The following is a 13,770-nucleotide window of genomic DNA, read 5'->3' as shown; positions in this document are numbered from 1 at the left end:
CTGCATACTTGAAAACTAGATTCAAACAGAAGAAATGTATCAACCAGTTTTAATCCAAACACACCAGTAATCTCTACACCGTAAAAAATGTGACCATTGGTTACTTAAAAAAATTATGGCAACAAAGTGACACGTAATATAATTGAATAGATTTTAATTTCTACAATTTTGATTAAAAAGTATTGAAAAAATTAACTAAATTTAATTAAAAAAAATTGAGTACATGAGTACAAAAGCAAAACTTTAATTGTGTTGGATTTAGTAATAGCATGCAAAATGATAAATTATATAGCCAAATATTTTTCAGTAAATCCAATTAGTTTCACAAGAAAAATTAATTTAGGTTTATTAAGTATCTGAGCAAAAGTCATTTAGATTTACTAAATATATTGAAGAAATTGCTTTAGATTTACTAAATATATTGAAGAAATTGCTTTAGATTTACTAAATATCTGGGTAAAAATAAGCTGTATTCACTAATATAAAATAAATTACATTAACTAATATTTTACCACATTGTTGCCTAATTCAACACATTCACACTGCGTTTCTTATTTATCCTTACCTAAATTAATTGTTTAAATTTAAGTTTTAATTGGTTTAAATTGGCTTTAAATCTATTCAATTATATTGAATGTCACTTTGTTGCCATAATTCTTCTATGTATAATATACTCAATATCAGGCCTTCTTGGTGCCTTAAGGTAACTTAAATTTGGTTAATAAATCATGATGCATAATAAGAACAGCAGGTAAACATTTGTCAATTTCTTTCAAAACAGGTTTATCTAACATTTTGTTTAGTGCAAGATGCCAAAATACAACAATAAAACACGGAGAGAGGCTATAAAAGGCAGAAACCATGTATGTGTGTACAGTAGGGACACAATATAATGGCATTTGGAATTCTTGTTAATAAAGGTTTAATCATTCAATGGGGTTTCATTTCTGCTACATCAATTATCCACAGTGTTTTTTTTATGTGATTTAAGGTTAAGTCTTGTTAGTGCATTTCAATTAATCTTACATTTTCTTTGATGTGGCAATTGAAATTGTCAGGGCCGTTAACTTTTTCTAACAGCTAAAAGTAATAATTAATATCACATGGAGTCTGGGATAAGGTCAAGTAATTCCCTTAGCCTTACTGCTTTACTTTTTGCTAAAATATGACTCACTTAAACAATCACAACAATTTCTTCAAATTCCTCAATTAACACAAGTCAAATTTGCATCCCTGGTGTACACAGAGGCATCACAATGTACAGTAACAGCTGCCTATGGCAAAATAATATAACACAATAAAACACAATGCCAGTCCCGTAAAATAAGTATGGCTGGTTTGATATTTCTAAGATTTTGCACTGAAAATCAATATTTTTCAGTTACTTAACAGTGGAAAAAGAAAATGTCCAAACTTTCATCAAGTGGAAGCAAGTATAGAACAATCAGGGCAGAGTACACAATTTTTATGGTGTCTTCATGTTTATTTGGTCACTTTTATGAAGAGTAAAGTAATCTTCAAATTCCAAAGATCTCCTTAAGTAAACGTTTGCAGTTCCTCCACATTGAGTGGGGAACCACATGACAGTTTTGACAGGGACCTAACTGTTCCCTTTCATTCTGCCAGGGTCCCTTTTCTTAAGCTAGTAGCTTATTCTTGAGGCTGTTCACTTTTGGTGACAACTTTAAACAATCCAGCTCAAGGAGGAGTTTCTGGAAGACTTCAAGCATGTACCTGAGCTCCTTGGGATAGGCAAGATTCAATGCAAAGCCAATGACAAAAGAGCAGGCCTTCAGTGGAGCAGTGAGAACCAATGCCATCAGGACCCTCTGGCGTAGTAGTCTTGATGTTGTAGATTTTAGATGTTGTCGACACACCGTCTTCATCAGCGTCCTGAACAAGCAAGAACATTGGCTATGTCAGACCGTATCGTTGAAGGAGAAAGTTCTAATTGAACAACTCCCAGATTGTTTTCAAACCTGGGGCTATCATGGCTGTTGCACATGATGCACTTCAGTTACGTAGAAAAATTTGAGATAATGGCAGAATTTTGCAAATCAAATCATTCAATTGCCACAGAAATTAAACTCTTCCCAGACCTTGTCTGTGCACTTTGTGGAACAGAATCAGATATGTCCAAGCACTATTTTGCAAGTCTCAAATATGTGCCATTAGTTAGTTAGAGTGATAATGTATACTCAGTGGTCACTTTAAATTCATGCATTTGTACAATTTAATGCAGTTCAATACAATTGTTCTGCCATAATGTTTCCTTATGATGGCTATAATGTTTAGTGTTTGTTGACATGGTCAGAGGTGTTAATAATACATAAGTTTTAGCGTTGAGCTTATTATTATCATCAGAAGACTAATCGTAGGTTTTACTAATATTCCAACCCCACATGTATGTAAATATGCAGTACAAAGAAGTACAAACACACTTCAGTACAACGCCATCCAGTATAGCAATGCTTTTAGCTATGACCTCAACAATAAACATACAATGTACACCTTTCTGACCATGTCAACAAAAATTATATAAACTTGAATAATTATGTATATAATAAAGTGACTAATGAGTGTACACTAACAATTTTTTTAAATGTTAGCTATTATTTCATTCTCTTTATCTGAGAGAAACACAAGCTAACATTGCCTCCTGTAGATTTAAGGGAATAAATTCATTATATTCCAGCAGTTTGATTACAAAAATAATCTACAAACATAATAATTATTTAAGGGTACCTTGAGTAGGATGGCCTGCAACCTGGACCCCATGGTTCCACCTTTGGAGTGGAAGATGTTCAGAAGCCTCGGAGTGTTCTATTCTTTTTGTTGTCTTCAGTGGCTCTTTCAAGGTACATCTCAGTTTTCGTACGCAAACCCTGGAATGGGGAACTGCTTTGGCCTTTGCTGACATCGTTCTGTAGTATTTCGCCTAGGCAGGATAATGGTGTCCTGTGATGAAGACGTTCCAGCAGAAGACTCTGCAGAAGATGCAGAGTCACAGTCTGTTGACTGTTGATCAAAGGAACTGCCCAAACTTTCATCAAGTGGAAGCAAGTTAAGGATAATTGGATCAGTATGAAGAATCTTTATGGTGTCTTTTTGTTTAATTTGATCACTTGTATGAAGAGTAAAGTAATCTTCAAATTCTGAGTCCAAATACTGAAGATTGTAACTCCTCAGAAATTCCAAAGGTCTCCTTACCAACAGTTTGTAGCTCCTCCACAGTGGGTGGGATTCCTGATGGAAGGACCAACTTCTCAACTCGGTCACTAAGTATTACTCTGAGCTTTGCCTCCATCTCTGCCTGATTGCAAGAATATGAAAAGATAAAAGTTCACTAGCAAGCAAAAACTTAAAAATTACACTAGATTTAACAATAAAATGTAATTAAGAGCCTGCTGTTTGCCACCAGAATAAACAGACGCTATACCAATAAAAGTAGTTAGTCTGTGACTGACCACCACACCATGATAACACCTACCTATATAATGAACTATACTTCCAGTAAGTAGGCCTACCAAACTGCATTAAATAACACAGTAGCCTCTGACAAACAGTGACACTAGGCAGATACACTTACAGGACATTTAGCCTACTACCATACAATATGGCAAATCATAAAAACTGTGGTTTGCAACAGTAATTATTAAAGCTTGGGAACACTGAAAGGGGAAGTTTGGGGTCCCCTACTGGAGCTGCTGCCCCCGCGACCCGATACCGGATAAGCGGTCAAAGATGGATGGAACACTGAAACATGTAGTATGCAAATAAGAATGAAGAGAGAACCTGACAAAAACATTACTAATATCCAGTGATGTGACGTTTTATTATTTGTCTTTTAAGCCTACAAGGTTGACCTTCACTTCCACCCATAAGTGGTTGAAAAATTATCGGGCAAATAATTTACAAATGATTGATAAATGTACATATCCTTTTTTCGTGTGAATTACGGTCTTTACATTTTTTTTCAGACCCAGGGGGATCCATATCATAATAAAAACAAACACAAAGAAGGGTCATTGCCTAAATTAGTGATTTCCTTGTTTTTTTGGAGACACGTTGTTGACACAATTTTAATATACGGAGAATGACATGCTATTGTGTTAAGTCTGCTGTTGCAAACAGACGGACAAAACCTCTATGGCACCGCAAATCCGGCACCTTGCTCTGATTTACTGACCTCAGACGCAGCTTGACTAAGTTGACTGCATACTCCAGACAGACTGAAAAAGTTTATGCCATCTCCCGTTGGCTCATCATTGTATGTTACAGTGAACTGAGACATGAAACTGCTCGGCTAACATTACTTAACATGGACCACCCTCCAGAGCGCAAGCAAACATGGTACCAGATAGACGTTAGCTAATTTAGCTTGTTAGGGCAGAGGAGGGGTGGAGGCCAGGCCAATGCTAAGAAAATTGGCACAAGTAGATTACGTTACCTTGTATCTTAAAGACCATTATCTTTAACGTTATACTTGGAAAATTCACTTGAAATTGTGATATTTAACCGACTACTTTTTCAGTCATTGCCACGCGTTTAGTCATTAGTCAGAATCACTGTAACGTTAGGCTAACATATCTTTATTTTTCCTTTCAACCAGTAAAGTTGGACTGTTGAGTAACATGCAGCAATGCAAAACAATGTTCAACTGGACTGTTACAGCAACTCGTTGTAAAATGCAATAATTGAACAAGTCTTACCTTTGAGAAAATGGCAGTAGCTGAAATGGATGCCGATGTCCATGTGGCTGAAAATAGCTGGAGCGGAAGTCTTTGGGGATTAAATCCAAAGACCTCCCAATGAGTTAAATGTATTAATTTTCCGCATCTTTGACTTTCCTGATAAAATATAATTAAAATCTACTTAAGGATTCACAGGTGATTTTATTCAAACAGAACTGAGTAAAATGTAATTAGTAAATACCTAAAATTTGTTGAATGCAGCTCAATGTGATTCCAAACTATGAATAGTCTTTTTTATTATGTATATGTTACTAATGTTTGATTACTAAATATTAATTTACACCAGTCCCAGTTTTTACAGTGCATGTCTCCATTAACGCCCGTATATTTGGGCTGACAGTTGAGAAACCTTCCCTTGTTAACTATGACATGGATGACTGAGAAACTACCATTTCATGACGTTTAATTTACTATATCATAATTTTTCAAACAGGTCCTACTGAACATCTGTAGGATCAGTCAGGATGGCCGAGCGGTCCAAGGCGCTGCGTTCAGGTCGCAGTCTCCACTTTAGGCGTGGGTTCAAACCCACTTCTGACAATAATTGTTTTCATTTGGAACTAATGTCTGAGAGTTGATATTGGGAATAAAGAACTTAGCAGTTCTTGTATTCAAGAGGACATGAATGTGCACGAGAAACCCAATTGAAAGTACAGCGTTTTGTGAGCATCTTTATTGTCAACACATGTAAAGTTACTGACTCTGATTTAACTGAGGGATTCTGTGAAAGTTATCTTTTTTTTTTTTTTTTAAACTTTGGGTTGTGTACAGAACAGGAGAAAATGGTTCTTTGTTGCATCCAGATTTTTATGTGTTACAGATAAAAAGCGCAAATTGACATCATTCCATCCAATACGGTTAAGACGGGGTTGACAGATAGATTTTAAAATCCTTACAGATAAACAGTCATTGTAGCTGTTTGCAGGATTTCTGCAAAATTTACCGAGATGAAACTGGGCCGTATAGTGGCGATTATACGAAAAGAGAGAAGTACTTCTACTTGTTGTTACCTGTCGTTGCTATGGGTAACAAGCGTTCACAGTCACACGTTTCCTTAGGGGCCCGTAGTGGATGAAATGGTAAAACATTTGGCCCTGGATGCATAGAATGCCTGCCATGTTGAGAGACAAAATGTGGGTGTCCTGAAAAAAGGTTCTTTACCTCTATCTCCCTCACCTCTTTTTTTGTTTCTTGTTATGTCTTGGCAAGAAGTATTAAGCTTTTGGGTTGTCCGTCCATCTCTACATCAAAATCAGAAGTTCTTTATTGATCCCTGAAGGGGAACTCTGGAAAAGACTACTCCTTCGAGTCGGATTTGAACCAACGACCTAAGGATTTCAACCAACGACCTAAGGATTTCAGTTACATGCCTCTACAGTCCTCCGCTCTACCAACTGAGCTATCGAAGGGAGATAGCACATTCCTGCAGCCATTCACAGGTGTTAAAGCCATACACAACATATTTCAATTTCGTTGCAAGAGTAATCCCAAAAGGATTAATAAAGATACGTCTAAGTCTATCTCAAAAAAAAAGTCTAAAAAATCTGAAAATCTTCAGGGGATGTAGCTCAGTGGTAGAGCGCATGCTTTACATGTATGAGGACCTGGCATCTCCAGCAGGTATTATGGTAGAGTCTTTAAAAGAGCTGCTAAGATATTACCTTCTGTGGTAATCTGACTGGTAGACAGCACAACAAGCATTTTAAACATACATGGTACTATTTACAGTATTTTTTAACTGCAGTGTAATGTATTTAACGTTTTATGCTCCAGTTTTTATGGGTGTTACAGCAGGTATGAGCACTGTAGTTTCTATTTTTATGGATGAAAAAAACTTCACATGCTATCAAGTTAAACCTTTAGCAGGTGCAGACATTTCACTTGAGACACTTGCAGCAACAGTTGCTTAGTTAAACATCAACAGACTAGAAATAAACTTACTACAGATACAAAGCGTAGGACATAGCAGAGGATGGTTTCGATCCATTGACCTCTGGGTTATGGGCCCAGCACTGTTCCCTGCACCACTCTGCTCTGCTGCTCAAGGTTAGGGGCTAGAAATACAAGCCTAAATATGTCGGTCAAAGGCAGAAAGGAACTGTTCACTTGTGGCCACTAACGACAATTAAAAAGACAAACTTGAAAAATAAAAACAAATATTATGCATTGTCATGTTTCCTGTATTGAGCATCATTGCCAAACATAACACCATACCTTTTAAAAGCGAGAAGTAATATCCTGTCTCCTTCGTATAGCTCCCACTGCTCTCTGGGCAAATCCCTTTTAGGAAGAAACCTCTGATAGATGGCCGGTTGGGTTTAAAATGAAGACTGGCAATAACAGTCACAGTAAAAGATAATGGAACAGTGACTAGAAATAGTGGTTTGTAGTAGTTCATGACATAGCAGGGCACTTCACAGTATCACAAGGCACCGCAGTGTAGCAGGATGTAACAGGGCATTGCATGATTCGTAGCAGGACCACGGCAACAGCTGCAAGCATGATTTTGAAACCTCCCTTATCCAAGGAAACATGCTGGGGGAAAAAGAACACAAGACCCTGGGGAATGACACGCCAGAGCTAGGTTGGTAACAAGCACTTCTGGGACATGGATGCACACAACTGGAAAGATAAAGGAGAGAGGGGCTCAGTGTGTCAAAGGAAGTCCCCTGGCAGTCTAAAACTATTACAGCGTAACTAAGAGAGACAGGGTAAAGAGAGGAGCCTGGTCGGGCTAGAACTCTCCCCTGCTGGATTGGGCTGTACTGCACTGCCTTCCAGTAGTTTTATTATATTATTGATTATATGGTAAATTAACCAGACTATGAAGAGAAGCAGAGAAGAAAAGGAGTGCCATGTCTGCGGCTATACACCTTCCCCCGCCGATCTAGGCGATCACTGCGACTCCTCACTCCCTGGCTATAAGCTTTATCAAAAAGGAGACTTTTATGTTTACTCTTAAATGTGATGACAGTGTCTGCGTAAACTTGCGTACACAAGGTCAGACCAGACGTGAGATTTTTTCGCAGCCTACGCTCACGTTCAAAATGATAAATGCCGAACTTTGCGTAGAAATCGCCGTACGCCCGTCTTAACCTGTTTTAGGTAGTAGGCATGTTTCATAAATGAGTGCCAATGTGAGCACGATAAAGACTTCTTGAAAAAATTTGTCCTTTATAGTTCTAGTTTTTTCCCCAATTCTTCTGGTCACACTTGGCACTATTTCACATCTTTTGTCTGTAGTTCTCTATTCTCTCATGGCTTGACTCTGTCTCCCCAACATCTTTTTTCTCTCTTGTTATGTCTCAGCGCCAGCTGTTGCTAGAAGTATTATGCTTTTGGTTTGTCCGACCATCTCTACATACGAATGCACTTCCCAGTCTTGTGAATGTGATAACACAGGACCCCTGGAGGGACTTTCTTCAAAATCAATTGATGAGATTTTGGAGGTCAAAGGTTCAATGTCAAAGTGACTGTGTCCTCATGTCTGTCCATCCGATTCTTGTGAATGCAATATCTCTGAACGCCTAGAGGGAAGCACTTTAAATTTTGCATACATAACCACTTGGAGTTGTGGATGAACTGATTTCGAATTTGTAGGTCAAAGGTCAAGGTTACTGTGTCATTATTTCTCCAGAACTGTATATGTATTTCTCCTGAACTGGTGAGTTTGGGTGATGTAACGCCCCAGTGGCCTAATGGATAAGGCACTGGCCTCCTAAGCCAGGGATTGTAGGTTTGAGTCCCATCTGAGGTGATTTTTCAGCGTAGTGGCGTAGCGGAAGCGTGCTGGGCCCATAACCCAGAGGTTGATGTATTGAAACCATCCTCTGCTAGCTCTCTTTTTGCTGGTGACACAATGTTAGACACTCTAAAAGGATGATGAATCAAGAGATTCTGACCCTGATTTCCATGGTGAGATGAATCATGATATAACTGCTGGAAAGGTTGTTGACAGCCCATGAAAAGTGGCATTTTAAAAAATCGACATCCACTACCCTGTCAGGACCCTGTTGTAATGCTGTCTTTCCAGTGATGCCAGCCGAAAATCACGCTGCACCTCAAAGTGCTCTCAAGCACTCCCAGCTGTGCGTTTGCAGAAGAGCGCCTTGATTTCTTTTAGCTTGTAAAAAAGCTTTAGCTTATGACAAGGTAAACAAATTACACCATAGTGCTCCTCATTAGTGTGTCCACTTCAGTTATGTATTGAAGAACATCAGTTCAGCTTAGAGCTAACGGCCCTCATTTATCAACCTAACGTAGAAACCAGCGCAGATATGAGCACAGAAATCCTCTTACAACAGGCTTCCCGTGAGATTCATGAAACTTTTATATCACACCAATCAGAGGGTAAGAATGATCGTACATTAAGAAATGCAGCGGCTGGAAACGATCGTAATTTAAATATCATGCCCCAATATATTCTCGGTTTTGAGGCCTCGCCCCTACTATTTATGACAAGGCCAGATGTAATCCGGCTAAGAAACGGCACTTTTCAGAGGTGGAGATTGAAATTGTTATTATTTAATCTGCTATAGATAGAGGGTATAGAAAGAAGGACAAAGGGAAGAAAAGAAACGCAAACCGTGTAAATGTGTGAAGGTATGTATGTATGCATCTGTGTCTATGATGTGTAATAAGTGAACCATAAGATTTTTTATTTACTAAAGGATAAAAGTAGAGAAAGGGGGTCGGACCTGATAAGTTGTTCATGAACTTCTTTTTGAACATGGGAATTGTTTTGTTTGAATGACTTTCAATTTTGGAAGATTGTGCTGAGAAGTACATGGCCTTATTTATCTGTCATTGTAATTATATATATGTATGCATTATTTTAATATTTTACATGTTCAAATAAACTACTACTACAAACAAATTTGCAGTAACTTGTGTCCTATTTGGCAGCCTAAAAACCTGCATTAGGCCATTGGAAGAATGTGGAATGGAAAGAGATTACGATATGTCAAAACAGGAACCCAGAAGCAGATCAGGACAAGGTGTTCAAGAATAATAAGGAGAGTATTTATTGAAAAAAAGCAGTGTAGCAACGGGTCAGTCCGGAAGGTAGGCAGTGGATAGAATGGGTGGTAGGAGGACAGTGCAGGTCCAGGAATGTAGTTGAAGTTGACGGATGAAATGATTACGCTAACGATCTGGCAAGGAATGGATGTCAGGTCATGGTTTAAATGGAGCAGAGGTGGTGATCAAGACCAGGTGTGCAGACTGCAGGTGACAGCAGGTGTGTGTAGTGGAGAATCAGCTGTGATACCCAGAACACCGGCAACACCAAGTCATGACGCTGGAGTCATGGTAGTACCTCCCCTCCGACGAATGCAACCGGGCGGACTGCCAGGAGCACCAGGATGGAGCCTATAGAAGTCCCGGAGTAGGTCCGCGTCCAGGATCTGACGCCGAGGTATCCAGCACCTCTCCTCAGGACCGTCAGCCTCCCAGTCCACGAGGTACTGGAAGCCCCGCCCGTGACGTCTAGAGTCCATGATGCGGCAAAGTGTAGACCATGTAATGGGAAAATGACGTGTTTTCCAAACATTTTCTTCTCTAGGGGAAACAGGATATAAGACGGGGATGCTACTGTTTTAATTTTGCAAGAGGTTGTCACACTGTTACTGCGTTAACTCTGTGAAAACTGTCTTCCCACTTGGTTATTCTCTGCAGGGAATAATTAAATCTCACCATGTTCTAAACCTTGACTCAGTTGCACAGCTGTCTTTATTTTGTTTCAACAAAGTCTCACTCTCCAAACAACTCCTCTCCTGCTGTACAGAAACTTTAACAACATTCTCTATTCTGTCAGGGCTGTCCACTGTCTAACCCCACCTCTTTTTTTGTCTCTAGTTAGTTTTGTCTTGCCGCCAGCCGTGGCCAGAAGTATTATGCTTTAGGGTTGTCCGTCCATTTCCACATACGTACGCACTTCCCATTCTTGTAAACGTGATAACACAGGAGCGAGGAAGGAATTTCTGGAGGGAATTTCTTCAAATTTATCAAATGATATTTTGGAGGTCAAAGGTTTAAGGTGACTGTGTCCTCGTGTCTGTCCATCCGATTCTTGTAAATGCAATATCTCTGAACTCCTAGAGGAAATCACTTTAAATCTGGCATTCACAACCACTTAGAGTGGTTAAACCACTTAACTCGTTTTCTTTTAGCTGAGAAAAAGGCTTGCACTCATAACAAGGTAAACAAATTGCACTTTATTGCCCTTATGAAACATTTAGGCAATTGTAGCAGTACAGTTCACACTTAAAAATACAAACAGACACTCTCTCAAGGAGAGGTTAAATGTCCCATGGCATGTCACTTCACGAGGTCTTTTACATGAGTTCCCTGCCTATGGTCCCCCAGTGGTTAGAAATGGCGTTACATGTAAAACAAGCCCTGGGTATCCTGCTCTGCCTTTGAGAAAATGAAAGCTCAAATGGACCAATCTGGAATCCTCCCCTTATGATGTCATGAGGACCAAGGTTACCTCTCCTTTCTTTGTTTTGCCTGCCCAGAGAGTTTGTTGCGTGCATGAGAGAGAGAGAGAGAGAGACATCATGTCTTGCAAACAAGCAAAGCATGGCAGTTGGTCTGAACAGACCTCAACAGATTTAAAACCACATTCAGTCACAGAAAATATGAAATGTCAAAGTTTATTTAATGAAATTCCACAAAGTAGGAAAACATGACGTTAAACTACAAAACAACAATAACTTGAACGCGTACAATTAAAAATGGCCAACTTCTAGTGTGTTGGTAATGATGAGAGGACTGTTTGGACCAATTTACATTACAAGACAAAAATGTATTCCTAAAATCAAAATTACACTGACATCCTGTCAGCTCAAAAAATTTGTATGTTTCTAGAGATGAGAAGAAGGTTTTTACAAAATAAAACCAAAATAAAAAAAGTTTCAAACATGTCTTTAAACGTCTTAATGATTCTCCTTTAGGCCTTCTTCTTCCCACGGTGGGTACATTGTGGTTAGGGTTGGGTACCGAAACCCGGTGCTAGTACGGCACCGGTGCCTTAACACCCGGTATCTATTGGACCCAATAGTAACGGGGATTTTGGGGCCTCATTTCGGTGCTACTGAAACACCAGCGCTGCCTTTTTCCATCTAGTGGTTGTTTTTGTCATTTAGCAGCAATTTACTGGATTATTATTACATTTTTTTTACATTTAATTTGGACCATATAGAAATAAACCGGCCGTTCTTAAATGTTGCTGACTGTCTTTTTGTGCTCCTTTTTTTTTCCCCACATACATTTAAAAAATAAAAGGATGGGTTCAGGCACCAAATCTGGTGCCTAAATGGTAAAGGGTTCTGAGGACAGGCAGAAAACAGTCCAGCTGATCCACAATAACATAAATGCTGCTCAGAAGATAAAGTTACTGCTGGTCAGCCTTCAATGTGGAGAGAAGATCAGAATATAACAACACAGCTATCAGGGCATGAAGAGGAGGAGGAAACAGCTTGGCTCTGAAACATGTTCACAACGAGGCAGTGTGAATGCGCTGGTGTCTTTTAAGGTTACTACTCTGAGAAAAGGTTTCCCCACATTGTTCACACCAGTACGGCTTCTCTCCAGTGTGAATGCGCTGGTGAGTTTTAAGGCTACCACTCCGAGAAAAGGTTTCCCCACATTGTTCACAGCTGTAAGGCTTTTCTCCAGTGTGAATGCGCTGGTGAGTTTTAAGGTGTTCCCTCTGAGAAAAGGTTTCCCCACATTGTTCACAGCTGTAAGGCTTTTCTCCAGTGTGAATGCGCTGGTGTTTTTTAAGGCTACCACTCTGAGAAAAAGTTGCCCCACATTGATCACAGCTGTAAGGCTTCTCACCAGTGTGAACTCTCTGATGAATCTTTAAATATCTTGATGTTGTGAAGGATTTGTCACAGTGCTGACAGCGGTGACGTTTGACTCCTCTTCCTCTCTGTTTCTATCAACAGACAGAAAAACCAAGAGAGTGAGTTAGTGAGGTGCCATGCTGTAGAGCTCTATCTTAAACTAGAAACAACATTTAGAGCATGTCTATGGAACATTCTTTGACTGACGAATTACTTTTCTTAACCCTTGTGTTGTCTTCCCGTCAAAATTGAAAATCAACACTTTTGTTGAGGCTTTGTATGAATGTTTTAAATTTTTCTTCAGTTTTTGTCACTTTTTTGACGTTTAACAATACATTACACCATCTTATTAACTTTTACTTTTTTACAGTTATTTTTGGAATTTATGGTCAATGAACCTCATGTATAGGAAATTATACCTAATGTTTGAGCGAGAAAAGCAGAAATTAGGAATTATTTAGAATAAAATTAAAGGAATGGATGTTGATGATAATCACAGACTGGAATATGTCAACTTTTACTCAAAACTATTTAAAAAACACTTCAACGTTTTCTCCAAATGCTATAAAATTGAATAAGACACCCCAAAATTAATGAAAGTAGAGATTTGTACTTGGCAAAGAGCGTTGTGTGGAATCAATCATGTTATTTTGGGTAATTAAAAAGAACATTGATGTAGGACAATGGGTCATTTTGACCCGAGGACGACATGAGGGTTAATTATCTGCCAACATCACTATTATGGAGTTGCATTATGGGAATCCATGCATCCATTGTTGGTTAGTTTGTGATAAATGAACTACTTTTGATCAATTTATGTGTGGCCTCCATTTTGTTGCCAGTCTTTAGCCAGCTGGCTAAAATGGGGGACCATCCGGGATTTTTAGTGCCGGGAAAGTTGTAAATGTAACATTTTCCCACAGATTTTTAGCTTTCACTGGTATCTGTAGGGGTTACTGTGTTGTCTTCATATTGCTGGAACAGCTCTACTCCAGTAAAGTAAATTGGAACCATTGTCCCTCATAGGCATTAGCAATGAGGGGCACCAGTTGAACTTTGACCTTTTGTTTTAGGTTTTTGTTTTTGCTAAATCAAACTTGTATAGCCAGCAGTATTGTGTAAGTAAGTAATATGGTAGTGGAATGTGGTATTGTCCACACAAG

General features: G+C 38.9%; 1 non-coding gene across 1 annotated transcript; it reads right to left on the bottom strand.

Annotated features, from left to right (window-relative positions):
- Positions 1-6,054: 6,054 nt before the first annotated feature.
- trnay-gua (transfer RNA tyrosine (anticodon GUA)) lies at positions 6,055-6,163 on the bottom strand. Its single transcript has 2 exons — positions 6,127-6,163; positions 6,055-6,090 (listed from the first exon to the last, which is right to left on the bottom strand). It is a non-coding gene; the product is annotated as a tRNA-Tyr (tRNA).
- Positions 6,164-13,770: the final 7,607 nt, after the last annotated feature.

This window comes from Etheostoma spectabile, unplaced genomic scaffold (genome assembly GCF_008692095.1).
Source record: "Etheostoma spectabile isolate EspeVRDwgs_2016 unplaced genomic scaffold, UIUC_Espe_1.0 scaffold00018423, whole genome shotgun sequence".
NCBI lineage: Eukaryota > Metazoa > Chordata > Actinopteri > Perciformes > Percidae > Etheostoma > Etheostoma spectabile.
Note: the sequence above shows the minus strand (reverse complement) of the source record. Positions and strands in the feature narration are given on the sequence as shown.